Source organism: Panthera uncia, chromosome A2, assembly GCF_023721935.1.
Source record: "Panthera uncia isolate 11264 chromosome A2, Puncia_PCG_1.0, whole genome shotgun sequence".
NCBI classification, from domain to species: Eukaryota; Metazoa; Chordata; class Mammalia; order Carnivora; family Felidae; genus Panthera; species Panthera uncia.
This window is the reverse complement of record NC_064816.1, coordinates 104,931,780-104,955,494: the sequence shown is the minus strand read 5'-3', so window position 1 is coordinate 104,955,494 and position 23,715 is coordinate 104,931,780. Positions and strand designations below refer to the sequence as shown.

The window sequence follows — 23,715 nt, the reverse complement described above, 5'->3', positions numbered from 1 at the left end:
ACCTTTTTCTTAGCCATAGTAGTCTGTAGGGTAATGAGAAAACTGCCAGGAAAAATGTTTTATCCTGTAATTCTAAAAATAACTAAAACTTGTAAAATGCTTTGGTCAGGCTTTTTTTTTCTTCTTAAGGTAATCAGAAGTTTCTTTATAAGTTAAATGTCCAAAGCCTTCCTTAATCTGATGAAGATAGGTTGCAACATGGGTGCAGTCTGTGTGTTCCCTACCACAAAATACTAAATGGAGTTAAGAGTATCAGGAAGTTACACTTTTCCCCTTTCATTAGAAGTAGGTTAGCCTACTTACTGCAAACTTGATTTTGATGTATTTTGGAATGCATAAATGCCCTTTGTTTTCAACCCTATTCTAAATCATGTTAGATCCTGTCCTAGTGGGATATAAAGCAGTGTAATATGTGTGTGTGGGGGGGTGGATCCTTAAAATGCAGCACTGAACATACAGTTAAATAAACTTAATTTTTTTTTATTTTTACCATGGCTTTATTCATTAAGATGAAGGAATTTATTAATTTATTAAATTAAGTTTTAATTCTAAAAGGAACATCTTTTCTTTAATAAGTTCTTTTTGAAGAGGGGTTACCACTGTCAAATTGTGTACTTAAAATGTCTTCTTGTTTTCATGAACACATTGTGGTAAAAGTTTCATTTAATTAAAAAAAAAATTATTCTATTGGAGGGGGGTTGGGCTAAATGGGTAAGGGGCACTAACGAATCTACTCCTGAAATCATTGTTGCACTATATGCTAACTAATTTGGATGTAAATTTTAAAAAATAAAAAAATAAATTATTCTAATCAAATGACAATGATCAATAGTATAATTATATATACTTTCTCCCCCTGGTGTAGCTTGCTTCTTGCTCTATTTTTTGGAAGATAAAATAGTGATATTATTTAAAGTGGTATTAAGATTTGGTAGGACTCTGTTTAGTTTGCACCCAGGTAAAGTGAATCCTGAGATTCACTCAACAACAAAAACAAATCAGGAAACCCCAATTAGAGTTCTTACTTTATCTTTTGTAATTCACATCTGAAAATCCTAGACTAGCCACAGGCCAAGAATCTATGTGTTGATTGATGCTGTTGTTAGTAGACTGAAGCTAATGATGAGAAAGGTGGCTATCACAGTAATAAAAAGCCACAGAACTTTGAAATTGCATTTGTTGGGTTTGAACATTGGTTCTTAACCTGTCCGTCTGTTTCATGACCTCATTTTCTTAATGGTTACATAGGTATGTCTTTAAGCCCTATCTCAAAAGGTCAGTGAGAACTTTGGATGAAATATGAAATTTTCTAGTTCAGTGCTTGGTATTAGAAGTGTTTGTCACCTGTTACAGATATCCCCCAAACTCACAGGATGAAACAACAATTGTTTACTCTTGTTTGTGGATTGCCTGGGAGTTGGTTGATCCAGGTTGGGCTTGACTGGCTTGTGGTATGTGGTTCCTTGCGTGAGGGCTATGCTCAGGTTTGCTCTCTGTGTGTTTCTTGAGCCCACACTGAAGGGCCAGCAGCTATCTTGGAGAACTTCTTACCGTAATGGCAGAAATTAGAAGACAAGTGGAAAACTCTGATTCTTCATAAGTGATATGCATGTGCCTACCACATTGACACATTCGCTTTCATTCCATTGGACAAATCAAGCCATGTGACCAATCCCAACATCACTTTAGTGAGCAGGTACACTTCACATTTGTGATGGTGGCAAGAAAATGCGTATATCATTCTACAGGGTAATGAAAAAATTATGATCAGTACTCAAATCATCAGTAGTAAACAAATAGATGTTTCTGTTTTGCCTTTAAAAAATATTAACTTTTTTTTCCTTTTTCTTCTTACCATGTACTTTCTGACATGAACAAAGTAGGTATTGAACCTGTAACATTATTGAGGTATTAACAGCTTTACAAACCTGACTGGTCATATATCATTTTCTCTGCTGACACAAGTGCTTTTTCTCATGCTCTGGTTTAATTTCATCCTGTAGATCACAGCTTAAATATCAACTCCCTATGAACCCTTCCTGTCTATTTTTCTCCTTTTTTCTAATTCCCTTTTTAATTTCCTTTGTAGTACTTAGTTGGATCTGTAATTATTTGGTTTATTTATGTTTATCCCCTGCAAATATGCAGTCCATGAAGGCAGGGATTTCATCTTCATTGTGTTTGCCTCAGAGATGTTAGCTGATTTTGATAACTGACCATTAGGACCACTTTTCACTTCCTGTGCCTTAAATTCTTCCCTGTACATTTTAAATTCACCAATAAAGACTGAGCCTCCCAAACCGTAGGTCCCCATGCTTGACCCCAGGACAGCAGAACCCTTGCATGTGCATGTGTGTTCTCTACCTGGGAGCTCATTGTGTATCCCTGGTTATGCTGTGTCATTTCCAAGTTTTGTAAGTGATAAACCTTTATTTTGTTTTCCAAGTTTCCGGATGGTTGTTGTTGAAGGGTATCTGGGAATCACAGTAAGAACAACCAGGGTTAGTTCAGTCAAAACATTGTTTTGGAGACAGGAGATGCCTGTTGGAAGGCTGACTGGGGCCCACGTGAGTGCCCCTGGACATTTGCAGCTGATAGCATTCCTATCAGTAGACTGAGACTGGTACAAAACAGTAAGAATAAAATAAATGGAAGAAAAGCTAGAACAAGTTTATGTTTTTAGGTGAAATCAGCTATCTTTACTGTATCTCATTTTGGTATAACAGTTTACTACAAGCATTTATTAAACAACACATTAGAACACTGATCTGATGGGTTTTGAGTTGGCATTTTTATAGGTACTGAATTTAGCAACACCTAAACAAAATCTTTATATCTCGATGCAGAGTATTCAAGGAAGTTGTTTGGATTCTGGAAGGTAATAACCTAAGTAAATGTAGCTCCAGCAGCAGGTTGCTCATACTGTTATAAAGTACATTTCCAATATATAAAGTGGACTAATTCTATGCATTTTATACTTCAGATAGGGCTGAGAGTGACACTAAAGTTCCCAAACTGGTGATTTGAAAACTGAGTACTGCCTGCAAAGGTATGGGTCTCTCCTGCATGTTATTTTAATTATATATATTTTTAGCATTAAAAGCAAAACAAAACAAAAACAAACCTTACCTTTGTCAACAGCATAAGATTCAGCAGTGCTGGGTTCTCCGTATAGTCTTTTGTGCTAAATTGTGAAACAAATGACATCTTCATACACTGTATACTCTTCAGGACTCATTTATAATTATTCTTTTCAATTGCCTTTTAAATCAGATAATGAGGTACAGATATTTATACTGCCTTTTGTGTTAACTTATGTATGTAGTTACTTTTATTGGCTGTGTCTATTTATGTAGATTCAGGTTGCTGTCTAATGTTACTTCACTTTAGCTTCAAGGCCTTCCTTTGGTGTTTCTAGTAGCGCATGCTGCCTGGCAAAGTATTCTATCACTCTTTGCTAACTTGAGAATGTCATCCTTCATTTATGAAGGATTATTTGGCTGGATATAAAATTCTTAGTTCATGGTCTTTTTCCTATCAGCGCTTAGAATATGCTCTCCCACTGCCTTCAGGAATTCATCAGATATGGTTTCCTTTGGTTCATTAAATATATTTAAAATAACTTGTCTTTATCTAGTAAGTCCAAAGTCTAGTCTTCCTCAGGACAGTTGTATGATTTTCTTGACATATGCTCTTGTTTCTTGGCATATCTGCTAATTTTTGTTGAAAACTAACTTTTTTTTAGTAATACAGCAACTTTGGAAATAAGAACCCACACCTCTATGGTTTGCTTTTGAAAACATTTGTTTCTACTTTCTAAAAATTTTTTAAGATGTTTGTTTATTTTTGAGAGAGAGACAGAGAGAGACAGAGCATGAACAGAGGAGAGGCAGAGAGAAGTCACAGAATCCTTTTCAGGCCCTAGGCTCTGAACCGTCAGCACAGAGCCCAACGCGGGGCTTGAACTCATGAACCATGAGATCATGACCCGAGTCGAAGTCAGACGCTTAACCAACTGAACCACCCAGTTGCCCCCACTTGTTGGTACTTTTGATTTGTTAAATGACTTACCTGAATTCTATAGTATGTGTATTCTTGTCTATTATGTCCTATGTAGCCATTGAGGTCTCTATTAGGATAGTTTAGTGGTCAGTTAATGGTAAGAGATTTCCTTAAGTATCTGGAACAAACCATGTTCCCAGTTTTGCCTGTTGTCTCTGTGTGTAAAGACACACTTGGCTATGCTCAGGAAAGCAGTTTACAACTCTGGCTTCCTTCTCACTTCCTGTTTGTGAAGCACAAGATTAGTCAGAAGTAAGAGCATGGGACCTTGTCAGGTCTTTCCTGGGCATGTGGACAGCTCTATGTATGTTCATGGTCTTTACTGGATACCCAGGAATAGCATTTGGGCTTTTCAAAGCCTTGTTTGGACATCTTACTCTTCAGCTTTTCCTTTTAATGGTTTAGCTTAGCTTATTGTTTGCCTCAATTGTTACCATCACATTAGGCAGCTGCTGTGGTAAGCAGTTACTGCTGATAATTTTTAGCACATGCTCCTAGGGAAACTATACTGGAAATCTCTGACTTAAGTCAAACAAAAACAAACCTTAGAACTCAGGTTTTCAGCGTTTTCAGGAGACAGGTGAAACTATGGCAGCTACCTTGGGACTGGAATTTAGAGAAACTCCAACTTTGTTTTGTCTTATCCAGTGGCTGTTAGGCTTCTGTTTTTCACTGTAGCTGTAGGTTGTTGGTGTTCGAGATAACCATCATACTCAGAAGAGACTGTGGGGCATGAGGTGGAGGAAAAAGGATAATTAAAATGCTACAACGTTCACTGTGGTTTTGTCTTTTTTTTTTTTTTTTATACCAAGATTCAGCATTACCTACTTCAGCAAACATTCCGTAGACTGACACATGGGTTTGATTAACTTCCAGAGTTGTGAAAAAGGTGATTTTCATAATACCTGTCAATGTTGTTGTTGTTTTTACAGAGAAAAGAATTTTGGTGCCCTCAACAAGTAACTATATTCCTTGTTTTTTTTACGTGACAGTTGTAACTCTCAGTTATGTCTGAGTGTAGGACTGTCAGGTCAAATATGCAAGAGCCAAGTATGCACAAGTTGATTCTTTTTTTAAAAAATTTTTTGAACATGTATTCATTTTTGAGAGATAGAGTGTGAATGGGAGAGAGGCAGCAGAGAGAGAGGGAGACATGGAATCTGAAGCAGGCTTTAGGCTCTGAGCTGTCAGCGCAGAGGCTGATGCAGGACTTGAACTTAGGGACAGTGAGGTCATGACCTAAGCTGAAGTTGGCCAGTTAAACGACTGAGCCACCCAGGGGCCCCATATACACAAGTTGATTCTTGACCATATGCTATTTACTTGCCATAACCAATATGTGACTTATTAATAATATTCTGATACTAAATATATGTCTTTTAAATGTCTTTTTCTGTAAGTTGTGAACATATTTCTCTAACATGTACATTTGTGCCTGCTTCTGCTTTTTAATTACCATAAAGTAGATATGATTTACCTGATTTGAGAGGGTGGGATTGTGAGTATATTCTGCAGAAAGAGAGTGAGTGAAAAAGTTGAACTCAGAAATGTTAAATCATAATTTTCTAAACTGGGTATCATGGAATATTCTTGAAGATAGTAAGTTTTGGGAAAAGGCCTCATGGTAAAATATATTTGGGAAATTCTAGGCATAATATTCCTTATTTGAATATTTAAAGTGGATATTAGTAACCAAGGCCTGATGCAAAGTTGCTAAACTTTAACCTAGCATTTCCCAAACTTATTTGCATGAGGAACATATTCTGTGGATCATAGCTAGTAATATCGTGAGAAACAAGTACATTTTTGCAGAAGAAACCAGTGGACCTCTAGATAATTTTATCGATTTACTTTAACTTTTTATTTCAGCTAGTTACAGACAAGATATGCAGAGGTGAGTAGTGGGGACAAGTAACGATGAAGGCAATCTTGCATACTTAGCTGGAGAATAGAAATGTACTTAAGTTTTGCTAAGCTGTATCATTAGCCATATCTTTTATATATAATGAGGAATTAATAAGTTGACAAAATTAAATGTTTATTTATGCTATAGAACTTTAAGAATGTAGTCAATTTGTTCTTAATGCTTTGCACAGTTCTACACATACGGCAGTTGTTAATGTGTGTGTGTAACAGATTAATGCATTTTATAAACTTTCATAGAGCTTATCACTGGGAAGAAAGAAAGCTATAGGAAACTGAAATAGAATTTTGAGCTCCTGTGTTTGGTTATGCAACCATTTCTAGGTTGGTAAATTCAGGAAAAGGTATTGAACTCTTTTGAACACTTGAGAAATAAACACATACGTATATGGTTACTTTATAACAAATCAAGAACAGATGGGAAAAGGACAGTCTTTCCAATAAATTGTGTTGGTGAAGCTAGACAGCCATGTGTTTATGGAGGAAACTGGACCAGTATCTTACACCATACACAAAAAATAACTTAAAAATGGAATAAATACTTGAACATAATAACTGAAACCATAAAACTTCAACCATACATAGGTGGTAGGCTCCTTGACGTTGATCGGGGGCAATGATGGTTTTTTTGGTTTGGTTTTGTTTTTTTTGCATCTGACACCAAAAATAAGGACAACAGATAAGTGAGACTACATCAAACTGAAATCTGTATCTCTGAGGGATTGGTTGTAATAATTCCATTTTCATTCATGATTTTATCTATTTGGGTCATCTCCCTTTTCTTTTTGAGAAGCCTGGCTAGAGGTTTGTCAATTTTGTTTATTTTTTCAAAAAACCAACTCTTGGTTTCGTTGATCTGCTCTACCGTTTTTTTAGATTCTATATTGTTTATTTCTGCTCTGATCTTTATTATTTCTCTTCTTCTGCTGGGTTTAGGCTGCCTTTGCTGTTCTGCTTCTATTTCCTTTAGGTGTGCTGTTAGATTTTGTATTTGGGATTTTTCTTGTTTCTTGAGATAGGCCTGGATTGCAATGTATTTTCCTCTCAGGACTGCCTTCGCTGCATCCCAAAGCGTTTGGATTGTTGTATTTTCATTTTCGTTTGTTTCCATGTATATTTTAATTTCTTCTCTAATTGCCTGGTTGACCCACTCATTCGTTAGTAGGGTGTTCTTTAACCTCCATGCTTTTGGAGGTTTTCCAGAGTTTTTCCTGTGGTTGATTTCAAGCTTCATAGCATTGTGGTCTGAAAGTATGCATGGTATGATTTCAATTCTTGTAAACTTATGAAGGGCTGTTTTGTGACCCAGTATATGATCTATCTTGGAGAATGTTCCATGTGCACTCGAGAAGAAAGTATATTCTGTTGCTTTGGGATGCAGAGTTCTAAATATATCTGTCAAGTCCATCTGATCCAATGTATCATTCAGGGCCCTTGTTTCTTTATTGACTGTGTGTCTAGATGATCTATCCATTTCTGTAAGTGGGGTGTTAAAGTCCCCTGCAATGACCACATTCTTATCAATAAGGTTGCTTATGTTTATGAGTAATTGTTTTATATATCTGGGGGCTCCAGTATTCGGCGCATAGACATTTTTAATTGTTAGCTCTTCCTGATGGATAGACCCTGTAATTATTATATAATGCCCTTCTTCATCTCTTGTTACAGCCTTTAATTTAAAGTCTAGTTTGTCTGATATAAGTATGGCTACTCCAGCTTTCTTTTGGCTTCCAGTAGCATGATAGATAGTTCTTCATCCCCTCACTCTCAATCTAAAGGTGTTCTCAGATCTAAAATGAGTCTCTTGTAGACAGCAAATAGATGGGTCTTGTTTTTTTATCCATTCTGATACCCTATGTCTTTTGGTTGGCGCATTTAATCCATTTACATTCAGTGTTATTATAGAAAGATACGGGTTTAGAGTCATTGTGATGTCTGTATGTTTTATGCTTGTAGTGATGTCTCTGGTACTTTGTCTCACAGGATCCCCCTTAGGATCTCTTGTAGGGCTGGTTTAGTGGTGACAAATTCCTTCAGTTTTTGTTTGTTTGGGAAGACCTTTATCTCTCCTTCTATTCTAAATGACAGACTTGCTGGATAAAGGGTTCTCGGCTGCATATTTTTTCTGTTTAACACACTGAAGATATCGTGCCAAGCCTTTCTGGCCTGCCAAGTTTCAAAGGAGAGATCAGTCACGAGTCTTATAGGTCTCCCTTTATATGTGAGGGCACGTTTATCCCTTGCTGCTTTCAGAATTTTCTCTTTATCCTTGTATTTTGCCAGTTTCACTATGATATGTCATGCAGAAGATCGATTCAAGTTACGTCTGAAGGGAGTTCTCTGTGCCTCTTGGATTTCAATGCCTTTTTTCTTCCCCAGTTCAGGGAAGTTCTCAGCTATAATTTCTTCAAGTACCCCTTCAGCACCTTTCCCTCTCTCTTCCTCCTCTGGGATACCAATTATGCGTATATTATTTCTTTTTAGTGTATCACTTAGTTCTCTAATTTTTCTCAAACTGAAATCTGTATCTACACTCTGAAGGAAAGAAATCAAAATACAAGTTACCGAATGGGAGGACATACTTAAAAATCTTCTTTCTGATAAGGGGTTTATGTCAAAAATATACAAAGAACTCCTACAAATCAATAGAGAAATAGCTAAAAAAACAGGCACATAATCTGAATACATGTTTTCAAGAACACCTGCAGCTGACCAACAGGTACATAAAAACATGCTCACCTTCACCAGTCAGGGAAATGCATATCAGAACCACAATGAGATCTCCTCTCAACACCTGTCAGAAGGCAGAGTATCAAAAAGCCAAGAAATAACAAGTGTTGGTGAGAATGTGGAATAGAGGGAACCATCCTGCAGTGTTGATGGAGTCTAACTTGGTGCGGCCATCCTGGAAAATCGTGTGGAGGTTTCTCAATTAAAGAACTGCCATGATTCAGCACTTCCACTTCTGGATATCTATTAAAAGAAAAGGAAAACTCTCAAAAAGATATCTGTGCACCTACATTCAAGGCAGCATTATTTGCAATAGCCAACATAGGGAAACAACCAAAGTGCCAATAGACGGTGAATAAAGAAAATATCTCTTATGTGGAGTCTTAACAACAAAACTCAAGTTCATGGGTACAGAGAAGAGATTAGTGGTTGCCAGAGGTAGGAAGTGAGGGGTGGGTGGGAGAAATGAGTAAAGGGGGTCAAAAGGTAAAAAGAAAGAAATTTAAAAAAACCCAGTCAACCAAAATAGACATCACCAAATCCATATACAAGAAGTCCTTAATTTGATTCCATATATCTTTCTAATGTTTAGTTAGCTGATTTCCTAAGACATGATAAATTACAATTTTTTAAAAAAAAATTACTGCAGAAAAACTGTTGTCAGAAAATCCAAAGGGTAAAAATTTGGCATTTCAAAGGCATATGAATTATACTAAATTTTAGTAAGAATATGTTTGATGTTTTTGAAATACACTTTGAAAATAGATCACTTCTTGAAGGTGTTTAGTATTCAAAATTTCTTGCCCCTTTTTTCAAATTCATAGTAACATAAGGAAGGAAGTAATCTGTAAAAGACTAAAATCATGATCTTACAAGTCTCTAATCACTTCCAGTGCTAAATTCATTATAGCCTGGACCTTGAATAAACCTGACTTGTCTCTTAGATATTAATTGCTGATTAAAATGGTGTGTGTGTATAGATGTATCTATAGATCTATACAGATCTATAGATATACCTGTATCTAGATCTATATAGATATCTATATAGATACACACACACTACTGCGTGTATATACACACATACACACACACACTAAATTTTTTACAGTTTTTGGACAAATGATCATTTTCTATTATGCTGCCAAGTCCACCATATATTATCAATGTATTTTAGAAAGAGTAAGTATTGGGCACCTGGGTGGTTCAGTCGGTTAAGCATCTGTCTTTGCCTCAGGTCATGCTCTCCTGGTTTGTGAACTTGAGCCCTGCTTCAGGTGAACCCTGCTTCTTTCTCTCCCTCTCTGACTCTCGTGGGATGCTCTTTCTCTCTCTGTCTGCCCCTGGCTCACTTGTGCCCCCCCCCCCAAAAAAAAAAGTAGGTACCATTCCTTTGGATGTTGGTTGAATAGTAGATGTATTGTACACATTTATTTATAGTTAAAAATGGACTCTTTTGAACCTCAGATTATATATATTTATATAAAATATAAAAATATAAAAATACATTAAAAAAATATAAAAACCTGTGTTGTAAAGTTGAACCTTAAGTGATTTTGTGAATGATAATGTTTCTGGCTAGAATTCTAGTTTTTTGAAGTTTGCCATAGTGGGGTTATAGTGTGTCTTAATTATTTTAATGATTGAAGTGCAGGTATTTTATACAAGCTGTCTAGAAAGCTAGTAGGAAAGGATCCACTTTGCCTTCTGTGGCCTGCAGTGTGTACTGTGTTATTGGAGGGTTGGCAGGCTATCATGTTAAAAAGAACCCCAGATTACTGTTTTCTCCTTCAAAACACAATAGTGAGGATTTCATCAACAAAATTGTAGGTGGAGAGTTACACATGTGTGATTCTTAAAAAGAAAGCAAGAATTTTTTAATTTGTTTCCAAATTATTATGACATAATCTAGGTGCAGTACTCTATAGTGCTTCTGACAGGATTTGAAACAAGATTGGTGGTATTTTGAATGTAGTGTATTTAGATTTTTCTGCATTTGATCAGAGTATTTGCACAATGAAATGTCCAGGATATATAAAGCGTTCAGTTAGAAATTAAGGCGGGATTCTAGAATCGTTCAGGAGACTCAGTAAAGTAAAAAAAAAAAAAAAACAAAAAAACAAAAAAACAAAAAACAAACAAAAAACCCTCAAGGTATCCTGGACAAATTGGCGGACATTTTCTCCCACTAAGAGTGCAGTGAGTGTGGTTAAAATTACTGTCCTAAGGTACAATATGTATGTAGTTTTTGAAAATAGATGAGAGAAGTTGTAACAGGAAGCCTCTCTTTGAGCTTTATGGAAACAGAGAAGAGACTAAAATTAGGCCAAGTGTGCATTAGCCTTAGGCAAAGGCATGTGTGGTGGTGAAGATGGCCTGGGATTTTGTAGCAAGTCAGTGATGGAACACACCCTTGTCAGCTGTGTTGAACTTCCACTTCTGTGTAAGGCGGGGTAGAATGAGTGTATGTTGCACATTGCCCCTTTATTGCTGAGCCAAGGAGCTTCCCCTTCCTCCTTAGTGCATGTATTGATAAATTATATGTAGATAAGGGTATACACACACTGATATAAATATACTGACATAAAAATTTCAAGACAAATACACCGTTTACCTTAGGAAGTGTTTGAATGAAATGAATGTATGAAAGAAAGAGTATTTTACCCTGTGGAGAGCAATGCTGGTCTCCAGAAGCTATTTCCTTTGAGTTACTTTTTTTTTTTTTTTTTTTTTGTCTGCACAACATGCAGTCTGAGCCACAGTGTTCAAGGTTACTTGACACCTTTTATGTTAGCCACCTTCCCTTATTTTTCTCCAAGGCTGTGATCCTTTTGAAGATAGCTAATTTCATGTGGAATGAATTGGAGCCCTTCCTTGGTAGGGTCCCTTCCCTAAGACAAGAAAACACACACACACACACACACACACACACACACACACACACACAGAGAAACTTCAAGGTAACCTGGTTATGTGTGTATGTGACAACATCCCTCACGACTTGTAACATGAGATCACTTAATCACACTGCATGTTTGTGTGTATTACCATATATGGGAGACAAAGAACTAGGGAATATATTAAAAACTCTGCCATATGGCGTTCGGGGCTCAGCTTAGGGCTCAGCCCGACTGAGCCGTGCTGGCACGAATCAAGTTGCTTCCTGGAAAAAGGAAAACCTTGATGTCACAACTCTGTGTGAGAATCTTGCTACATCCCCACTATTGGAAATGAGAAAGGAAGACTATTTCTCTCAGGGAGGTGATTGAAAGGGTGCATAGAAATATTTCTACTTTTTGAGGAAAAAAGGGACAAAGTTAAAAACATGAAAATGAATTGGAATGCCCTACTCCTGGCACTTACTTTGACTTTATTTCAACCTAGAAAGACAAAAAGATTCTAACTCTTATTTTTCTTTTACATTGTGACAAGGCAATCAGAAATGGCACTGTCTGGGGGAAATATAGGGGCTTTTTCATGATTTGGTAGTTTTCAGGCACTAGACAAAATTAGTCCCCCAAAGTTTCATCAGGAAGAAAGTTTTATATCTTTTTGCTGTGCATTTGCATGATCAAGAAAGATAGTTTCTAGTTTTCAGGGAAATCACTCAAATCTTTCACAAGCACACTTTATGGAAAAAGATCACACAACATAAACTCCTCAAGATTGGGGTAAGAACTCTTCTGGTATGTTTTGAATTTGTTTCTCTCTCTCTCCTAACCTCAAAACATAACACATAAAACAGTTAATATGTAATGAATGAAATGTATAAAAATATATAAATGACATATATTAAGATTGGTAAGTTTATTCTGAGAATATTTTTTCATCTTTTATGTGATCCTAATGCCTAAAAAGTAAGATAATTTTAGCTCATACAGGACTTGATTGGTCTTAAATCTTCCCATGTGAGAATTCTGTAGAGAAATAGTACCTCTGTGATGAGTGATGAGTAGGGCAGATGATTTTTCTTGATTCCATGACATCTACATTTTAAGAGAGATTTCTTTCTTTAGTATCTACATATATTTCCTCCTCTTGATATTTTCACAATGAAAACTAATTAGTTGTTTTTTTGTTTGTTTTTTTTTTTACTTTTTTTATTTAATTTAGGCCTGTGTCTGTTAGATGTCTGTTTCATATGAAAATCCTTCTGGGGGACAGAGTGTGTTTTTGCTCACACTGAATATCAGAGAATAACTGTCAACACTCGGGAAATAATGATTATTAATCAAGAAGGGAATGCATTTCCTTCAGAAGACTGAGACCTGGCAGTGGGTAGGAGTCCTCTCTTCTCAGTATTCTCTCTCAGCTTTTTTTTTCCCTTTAGTTTTTCTTAGTTAAAATATATTCCACATCTTTTTTATGAAAGACTACTCTTAGACCATGTTTTTTTTTTTTAGCATAAAGACTAAATTTCGAACAGTTTTTGGACAGATGATCATTTTCCATTATGTTTCCTATGCACCATATATTACCAACATAGTGTTCTAAAAAGAGTAAGTACCATTCCTTTTGATGTTGGTTGTATAGTAGATGTATTGTACACATGTATTTATAGTTAAAAATGAAATCCTTGAACCTGAGACTATATAAGGCACTCTAAACCACTTAGCATGGTGGAAGATTCTAGAAGTTCATGCCGAAGTTAAGCTGATATGGCGGATTTCACATGTATTGTGAAAGAGTTGCCAGAGTTCACTCTTGGAGGCTTTCAGTGTGATATTTGAAATACTGTTTTGGGAAAGATTTTTGGATCGTGACCATATTTACAAACAGCAGTGATGTTGTTACAATTACACAGTCACCAGTTTTGTAGGAGAATTTTGAGGTGAATTGCCTCTATTAACAATTCTTCCTGTTCCTTTAACTTCCAAGTGTTCAGGGTATCTCCCTGACTATCTCTTGGTTTTGCAAAGAAAGGAGACTTCAGGTTTTCCAAGACAGACTCTAAGTTTCTGGAGAAATGGAATTGGGAACTGGCAAGTTGTTGACACATTTGTTAGAACTAGGCTTTTTGTTGCTTTATGATTAATCCATTTTTTCCTATTCCTCTGCTTAATTTATGATTTCTGTTTCCTGTAACTTGAGTTTTACTTGCCATATCTCTTCCGCTGTAAGAACAATGTGTGCCATTGTAGGTTTGGCTTCCTTTCACAGCTTGCAGATTGTTATGTCGTAGTTCAAATTTCTTGCAGATGGAATGTGATTTACTCCGCTTTATTTATTCATCCAGACCATAAGCCACAGATCATCTGATAGATTGGCTACTCTGGTGATAGGTCCTGATGCAATAGACCAAACACCAGAATGGGGTTGGAGAGGGAAGAAATGACAGGAAATAAAACATGGTTGATGCCTCTTTACCATGGACTGTAGATTAGGCATTTTCCTTAAAAAAAAAAAAAAAAAAAAAAAAAAAAAAAAAAAAAAAAAAAAAAAAGCGGGGTGGGGGTAGGCAGGGTAAGTATCTAATACATGTACTATAAACTTAAAACAATTTCAAGTAGAGGCACCTGTGTAGCTCAGTTGGTTGAATGTCCATCTCTGGGTTTCAGCTGGGGTCATGATCTCAAGGTCATGGGATAGAGCCCTGCATCAGGCTCTGTGCTGAGTGTGGAGCCTGCTTAAGATACTCTCTTTCTCCACACGGTCACTCTAAGTTAGTACCTGCGCCTGGAATGGGGCCACAACCTTAGTGCGTCGGCCACCCACCACCACCTCTGGACCATGGACCCCTGCAAAGTGAGCGAGCTTCAGGCCTTCGTGAAAATGTGTAAGCAGGATCCGAGTGTTCTGCACACCAAGGAAATGTGCTTCCTGCAGGAGTGGGTAGAGAGCATGGAGGGTAAAATACCACCTGTTACTCATAAAACTAAATCAGAAGACAATATCAAGGGAGAAAAAACAGATAGTAAGAAGGTGGAGGAAAACATAAAGACAGATGAACCATCAAGTGAGGAAAGTGATCTAGAAACTGACAGTGAAGGTGTGATTGAACCAGATACTGATTCCCATCAAGAAATGCAAGATGAAAATGTAGAGATAACTGAGGAAATGATGGATCAGGCAAATGATAAAAAAGTGGCTGCCATCGATGCCCTAAATGATGTTGAACTACGGAATGCCATTGACTTGTTCATGGATGCCATCAAACTGAATCCTCTCTTGGCCATTCTATATGCCAAGAGAGCCAGTGTCTTCATTAAATTACAGAAGCCATCTGCTGCCATCTGAGACTGTGACAGAACTATTGAAATAAATCCTGATTCAGCTCAGCCTTACAAGGGGCGAGGGAAAGCGCACTGACTTCTGGGCCATTGGGAAGAAGCAGCACATGATCTTGCCCTTGCTTGTAAACTGGATTTTGATGAAGATGCTCGTGCAATGTTGGAAGAAGTTCAACCAAGGGCCCAGAAAATTGCTGAACATCGGAGAAAGTGTGAGCAAAAACGTGAAGAGCGAGAGATCAAAGAAAGAATAGAAAGGGTTAAGAAGGCCGGGAAGAACATGAGAGAGCCCAGAGGGAGGAAAAAGGCAGACAAATCAGGAGCTCAGTATGACTCTTTCCCAGGTGGCTTTCCTGGGGGAATGCCTGGTAATTTTCCTGGAGGCATGCCTGGAATGGGGGTGGGGGAGGGAGGAATGCCTGGAATGGCAGGAATGCCTGGGCTGAATGAAATTCTTAGTGACCCAGAGGTTCTTGCAGCCATGCAGGATCCAGAAGTTATGGTGGCCTTCCAGGATGTGGCCCAGAACCCAGCAAATATGTCAAAATATCAGAGTAGCCCAAAGGTTATGAATCTCATCGTAAATTGTCAGCCAAATTTGGAGGTCAAGCATAATGCCTTTCTGACAAAGCCCTTGCTGAAGGAAAAGCAACTTAGATCACCTATTGGATGTCACAGTAATACAAACCAGTGTATCTCTGACGTTCTCATGGAGAAAGCTGGGGTGCTGTGAAGATAATCCCTACCCCTCTGCCCCGCATGCAACTGAAACATTATACAGTGATTTACCATTAGGGTTTTCATTCAGATGATGTTTTCCTACTAGGAATTACAAACTTTAAACACTTTTTAATCCTTAAAAATATTTAAAAACATATTAAAAGGGTGTGTTAATTCCTACATTTTTCTTTACTAATCATTGCAGTTTTTTTCTTCCTTTGGATTAATTGGGCAAGGAAGATACGTCAGTATGGAAGATTTATTGCTCAGTTTGAGTGAAATAAAAGCTTATTAGCAAGAGGCAAATATCACATTTAAATAGATGAAGTTTGAGATGGGTATATGGTTACTGAGACATTTTGACTTGTCTTTTTAAATGCTTTATTTTTTAAACATGATTTATTTCATTAAAACCATTGGGACCACCAGTATTGGGTAGGACCTGGATAGGGGCCTAAAGTTCTTGGCAGGGCAGCAGCAACCTTTCTCCTTTAATATAGCATGCATACTTGTGCAGATGCATTTAAATCTTACCTGTGGTGAAGGGATGATTTTTATAATGCTGCAGTAGAGTTGGATTACTTAGCTGTGTTCTTCTGTGATACCGAAAATAAACGTTTCGTATTATTTCCACACACACGCACAAAAGATACTCTTTCTCTGTCTCTCTTTTCCCTCCCTCCCTCCCCCTGCCCCCAGCTGCTGCCCAGCTCCCCTGCTCGTGTGCTCTCTTTCTCCCTAAAATTAAGAATGAAATAAAAATCTTAAAACAATTTCAAGTATACAGTATTTCACTTGATGATGTCCTCAGAAAAATTCAGGCAAAAACTGAAAATCTTCTATTGTTGTAGGTATTTTCACTACTAAGATAAAAATGAGTATGACATTAAAATTGTTGTTTGACAACTCAGTTGTTGTATCATGGACAGTTTACTCAAGGAAAATGAGGTTAGAGATTGTGTATTAGTGTACTTTGAGGCTTTGTTACTAGTGGTACACATTTTATTTGCTCCATCTATGCTAGAGACAAGGGCTAGTGTAGCATATGAAATGCAAGGGTCTCAGTACATCAAAGGCTGGTGGCCAAAGTTAGGTGTAATGGTCTGGAGCAGTTGTTGTTTGCCAGGGGCATACTCTGCTCATCCAGGATGGAATTCATACAACATACAGAGGATGCGCAGAAAGTGACCTATCTATCGGGCTGTGTTCTCACTCACTTGCTTTATACTTTTTGATTAAAAAACAAAACACACACACACAAAAACCCTCCTTGTAGCTAATGGGATTTATTAAGTTCCTCAGAATAACTTGTTACCTATTACAGAGGAAATACTGAAATCCAGGTGTTCCTAGATAACTTTCCAGTGTATCCAGATCATGTTGCTATAATGGATCCTCACCAGTCTGTAACTGCACTATGAAGTTCATCCTGTCCAGGTACCACAGTTTTAGCTCTCTGTGGATGAGGGACAGGTGTGCAGGTCTTAATTCTTTCTCTATGCGGCAAGGCTTTTGTGTACATGTGTGTTAATATGCATGTTTGATAAAATATATTCCTTAGCATGTATTACATATATTTGATAGACTGTTTTAAAAGAAAATAGGTCTTTAATCTTGTCTTTATCATCCAGCTTAAGAAATAAAACATTGCTGGTATTTTACTTGATGTCTTCAGTATTCTCCTTTTTGTTTTCATCCTTGTCCTGCGTTCCCTTCGCTCCTATTTTAATTTTGTGCTAATAATTTTCTTGTCTACCTCTACAGTCTTAACAAATAACTAGAGTTTCCTAAAATTACTTGGTTATGAATATATGTATGAAGAGAGTCTTACTGGTAATATTTCTGCATGACTTTTGGTAGACATTATTGAGACTCCTTCTGCATATATTTGTAGTTTATTACTTAGAATTGCTTGCTGTATTATAGAACAGTCATTAAAGTCTTCCTAGTTGTCGGTAAATTTCAGAAAACTTTTCCAACAACTTAGTTTGCCATAGCTATATCCATGGTGTGTAATAAACCATCCAAGAACATGGTAGTTCCACGTTAATTTATGCTCATGTGCCTGTGGGTTAGCTGAGCTTCTGATATGGACTTGGCTAGATAGCTCTGTTTTGGGGTAGCTCTGCCTCACACTGCAGGTGTATATACACTGGACAGTTTTCCATGCTTTGCCTTTCTTTGATCAGCAGTTTATTCCAGGTATGTTCTTTTATGGAAGTGACAAAGGTATAAGAGAGTGGTAAGCTGCAAGGTTTTTTAAAGGTTAGATTTACAACCTTTGCAACTGCGACATGGTCACTTCTATTGGATAGTACAAATCACGTGGCCAAATGTGTAGTGAATTCATTTTCCCCATTCCCAGGCTTAGCCATCATGGATCTGTTTTCTGCCTGTATAGTTTTTCACCTTGTAGCAGTCTTAAAAATGGAATCCTAGAGGTGTAGTCTTCTGTGTGTGGCTTATTAGTTTAAAACATAATGATTTTGAAATTCATTCACATTGTCGAACAGATCATTTTTTTGTTCCATCTCTGTGGCCTACTGTTGAGGCAGATTTCATTCCTACTCTTAGTTATGACTTGTTTCATGATCGAAGGATGTAGATTAGAAAGAACAGAGTAGTTTCCTAGATCATGTGTCAGTTGAGAGTTAGTGCTGAGGAAACTAAATTGCAAAGTGAAAGACTGTAAAGGGGTGAAACTATCATGGGAGATAAGAGCGAACTAGAGAGAGGACTAAAGATAATAAATTACAAGGAGTGTATTTTTTTTTAAATGTTTATTCTTGAGAGAGAGGCAGAGTGCGAGTGGGGAAGGACAGAGAGAGAGGGAGACCCAGAATCCGGAGCAGGGTCCAGTTTCTGAGCTGTCCGTGCAGAGCCTGATGTGGGGCTCAAACTTGTAAACTGTGAGATCATCACCTGAGCTTGTTGGACGCTTAATAGACTGAGACACCCAGGCGCCCCAACAAATGTGTTTTGGAAGGAGGTTACTGGGCAAGTTGTGTAGAAGATGGGTTAATATTAAAACTATGCTTCTGGTCAATGAAGGACTTCAGATAATATCTAATTTAGGTTTAAGGCAGATAGTTAAAGTTTGAATTGCCCTGAACTCAGGTTAAATTTTGTAGAACTTACATAACGTGTCAATTAAAAAAAATAATAACTAATATTGTGAAAGGATTGATGCTTCTCTTATTTCCCTCAGCCTGTGAACATACCTCCGATATACCTGTCATCTCCTTGTGTTAAATTTGCCTATATGATTTTCCCCAGCCTTACTCATCCTTCTTAGTGCCTGTAATTTTTATTTTTTATTTTTTAATGTTTATTTATTTTTTAAAGAGACAGAACATGAGTGAGGGAGGGGCAGAGAGAGAGGGAGACACAGAATCTGAAGTAGGCTCCATGCTCTGAGCTGTCAGCACAAAGCCTGATGCAGGGATCGAACCCACAAACCGTGAGATCGTGACCTGAGCTGAAATTGGATGCTTAACCAACTGAGCTACCCAGGTTCCCCATGAGTACCTATAGTTTTTAATGGTTGGTAAATTATCCTTAAATATTTGCTTAGTAAATACATATGTTCCTCAGCTTTCCTGATAATTCTTTTCTGTGTTTTCCCCATGAATGTTTGGTATTTATTTACAATTTCCTAAGAGTAATTTTACTAGATGTCCTACAGGTGACTTAAAGCTAAATGATGCCTTGAGCTTAACCAATAGACCTACTCACTTTTCTACATCTTTCAGCCTAGATAATAATGTCACCAGTCCTATAGCTACTGAAATAACTTGTGACTTTTGATCCTCCTTTCTCAATATTTCCTGGACTTATTTCAGATACTTATCATCTCTTGACATTCTGGCAACAGCCTTTTAACAGATCTCTGTAAATAAATTTGAAGCTGCCTTGTCTCTGGGGTTGGATGGTGATAAAGGGTTTCCATTTTCCCTTAGTTTATATTAGGGCTAGATAATGCATATGTAATATGTCCTTTCAATATATTTCTCAGCAATCTTACTCTTAATTTTATTGCTAACCTTTGATCAGTTTACTTTTCCAATGATGGCCCAGGAGAGAGTGGAGTAAGATATTCCAGTGAAAGTCTTACTTTTTAATAGTGCTTGACAATATTTGATCGTGGAAGTCAACAGAAGGACTAAAAACACAGTTTTAGATTTACTGGTAAATTCATTTTCCCATGATAACTTTTCTCACCAATTACCTGGAGACCCAAAAGGAAATAACATTTTCTAGGTAATGATGAACTGATACACATGGATGGTGTTTGTCTCTAGGTTCATAACGAATTTTGGTTGGGTAAAGTCGGCAAAAATATGATAAACTGACAGTTTTGTTTTCTGTTGATAGGCACTTGAAAACCTTTTCTGAGTACAACTTTATGTAAACACCTTAAAAAAACTTGTATACAAAGAAATCCTGTCCTTAGCCAGGTCATTTGTGCTTTGTTTCCTGAAGCATGGGAGATGCTTCTGAATTATCAGCCTCCTATGGACTTAGTCTGAAATTGTTTATTCATAAAATGATCAGATAAATTTTAAGAACCAAGCTTCTTGGATAACTGTCTCCCGTGCAATTCTAGAATATGTTGCATAATTCAGACAATGTAAATGTATGCAAACTGCTTAAAGTTTGATTTTCAGATGATAAATTGAATGCAGGTGTTCATTGTTTACCTAATTGTAAGATAGCCTATTTTGTTTCTACTTGAAACATTCTGAGCATGGATATGTAACTACAGAGTGAGAAACCTGTGCATGCATGCCTTTGATTTAGTTTTTCTCTAATGTATATATTGTTCTTTGTTGGGCAAACTTCCCAGGCTGCCTTGCAGAAATAATACTGTGAATGATGTTAAAGCTGAAAGGATAGATAGGTAACTGGATTATTTGTAGCCGTGGACCGTGACACAATTACCATAAAACAATGGATCCTAACTTCCATGTGTGTTATAAAAGTTCAAACTGGTAAAATCCTTTCCCAGAAAAATAACCACATGATACACAAAACGTGTGAGTGGAAAAAGACAACTTGTCCATGTTGAAAAACCTCAGAAGACTCCAAGAATGATTACTTCAGGAATATAAAAGTGGTGAAGTGCCTGTGTGTGAACGTCTTGACAGTAGATCTAAACAAATAGCTAAGTGTTAGCTGTTGAATGAGTCATTAAGTATATAGAAAACTATACACTTGGAAGATAGGTTTTAATTCCAGGGAACACAAAGGCTTGTGCAAGAAAGGAATTATAATAAATGACTTAGCTCAGAGGAATGTTTACGTAGTCAGTGATGTAAACACTCAATACTAATTTAACCAAAATTATGACATTGAAGGAGTAGGGAATTGGTAAGTTTTAGTGTATATCATGGTGAGGTTGGAAGGAAAGGGACAGAATTCTTCAGTAGATAGACAGTTCAGAAGATAAAGAGGTAGTATCACAGTATGTTCAGAGATCACAATGTGATAAGTTAGTTGACCTCAGATTTTCAGTCCTCTTACACTGTTCTACTTCTGCACCCCTGCCATGGCCTCTTGGTGAGGGAAGGGTTTTCCCTGGTTATCGATTGTGGATTGGACCTCCTAACTTGCTTTGGGATTTTAGCAGATGTGATAGAGATGGAGGCTTAAGTGTGCTTGTGCTGTTGGGCTTGCCCTCTTGTGGTTCTAGTATTGCCACTAGGAAGGCATATACTGGTTGGTGTAGCCCCTCTGGTTTGTCTTGCAGAGTGTGACCAATGGGTCCTAGCTGCCGCAGCCAACTCAAAGCCCTGCAGCTTGCAGCACAACCATGTAAGCCATCACACAGCTCTGCAAGTGAAAAATAAACTTATTACTACTGAGCCTGTGTATTTGTTATCCAGCAATAGTTGACTGCTAAACATGGAAGTGAATAATAGAAGAGATAGTTGAATGAAGGAAAAATAATTGTGTATGGGGAAGACAAATTAGAGTGAAGGGGGTTAGGTAAACTTTTTTGTGACAAATCTTGTAGGGATATTTGGTTCTTCAAAGTATATACACTTAAAACTGATAAAACATATGAATAGAAAAATTAAGGGAATAAAACAACATGATTGATTTGTAGTTGGAGTTCATAATGGAGATTTAGTGGATAGCCAATAGATCAAGGCAGTAGTAAAGCTCGAATGCCTTCAACTATAGTCTTCTGGCTTTTTAAATGTTGTTTAATATAGCGTTGGATGCCTCATTGAGCTAAAATGGCAAGATTAATGTAAGGAGAGAGTAAGAGAAATGATGGATTGGAAGTTTTAGTCAGAGACTTGAGTTGTGGAAATTAAAAATGTCTTACGAGGAACAGATAGAGGTAAAATCAAGTTTGAAGGTGATTGCCAAAGGGGAAAGGTTGAGGGATGGGCAGAATGGGTGAAGGGGTAGTGGGAGGCAGAGCCTTCCAGTTATGGAATGTATGTCACCAGGATGAAAGAGCATAGGGAAGATAGTCAAAGATATAATAGTACCGTATGGTGACAAATAGTAACTACACTCAGGATGAGCACAGCATAACTTATGGACTTGTGGAGTCACTGTTGGGTACCTGAAAATAATGTAACCTAGTGTGGCAGCTATACTTGAATTAAAACAAAAGAAAACAAAACCTCAAAAAACAACTGAAATTATGAAAGGATCCAGAAGGAAAAAGGAAAAAAAAATCACGTTTCTAGAGTTGGAATGGTGGCAAGAGTGGACAGCAGACCCCAGTCTAGTCTATCACCCACCCGCCTGGGAGAAGCCACAGCTTCCTGACCATCCCAATCACCATGACCGCAATCCAGAGCAGTGAGGCCGAGACCTGGCAGCCACTGAAGACACCAAGAGTGGCCCCATGGGCAGTGGCACACAGAGTGGTGGCATCTGCCTGTGGGGACAACAACGTCATCCTGATGAAGGTTTTGGGAACAATAAAATGACTGAGTGTAAGAAACCGATATGGTTTCATCAACTGGAATGCCCCAGACTGCTGTAAAGAATAATCATCCCAGGAAGTACCTTTGCAGTATATGAGTTGGAGGAACTGTGGAGTCAGATGTTGAAAGAGAAAAGGGCGTGCAGGCAGCAAATGTGACAGGCTCTGAGTGGAATTTCAGTGACAGGCAGTAGATAAGCAGCAGATCATAACCATTATCCATGCTATCCCCTTGGCCATTGTCGTCCCCGCGACTCCCAGCAAATACCCAGTATAGTGAGAGTGGGGGAAAGAGTGGGAACTGAGCTTGCTCCTAAAGGCCTGGCCTCATGCAGGCTATGATTTCCATCTTATTACAGGTGGTTACCGGTGGCTGTTGGCCAGTCTTCTGAGGTAGACTTCAGGGTAGACCCGTGAGATAAAATATGCATCAGGCTTATAGATCACCATTGCACAGGGGTCCTACTCTCCAAAGACAGCCTAGTCTTTGGAGGATAGCACTGAAGAAGATAGGGAAGATCAAGGAGATGAGACCCAAAGTCAGCAGCCATCTCATTGTCAGTACTGCCACAATTTCACTTATGCATGCAGGTGCCCAGAAAACCCTAAATCATAAGATGGGCAAGAGACAAAAGCAGCCGAATCAGAAGCTGAGAATTCGTTAGCTCCAGAGGTTGAGAAGGGGTGGGTCTGAGTACATGTGGGCTTACCGTCTCCACCATCATCCAGTTGAGTCATCCAACAAGAAGAAATGAAGATGAAATTCCAGCAATAAGAAATGTAAAAAAAAGATCGGAGCTGAAATTTTTAAGTGCTTGGACCAGATAAATAGAATGATCTGCATTATCTATGTAGCATGGGGTTTTAATTTTATTATTATTATTATTATTATTATTATTTTATTTATTTTTTTTTACCTAAAGACATCTCATTCCGGTAGTAACAAACATGTTTTTAAAAAACTTTTTTCTCAACACCCCTTTAATTTTTATTGTTGGTTTTCGTAATGTTTATTTTGAGACAGAGATAGGCAGAGTGTGAGTGGCGGAGGGGCAGAGAGAGAAGGAGACACAGAATCTGAAGCAGGCTCCAGGCCCTGAGCTG

At 37.7% G+C, this 23,715-nt stretch overlaps 1 protein-coding gene and 1 pseudogene across 3 annotated transcripts in view; both read left to right on the top strand.

Moving 5' to 3' along the window:
* Positions 1-23,715, top strand: part of CRPPA (CDP-L-ribitol pyrophosphorylase A) — a 431,068-nt gene that overhangs the window by 72,007 nt on the left and 335,346 nt on the right. The gene's annotated exons all lie outside the window — the stretch shown is intronic.
* Positions 12,258-17,229, top strand: LOC125929970 (hsc70-interacting protein-like; annotated as a pseudogene).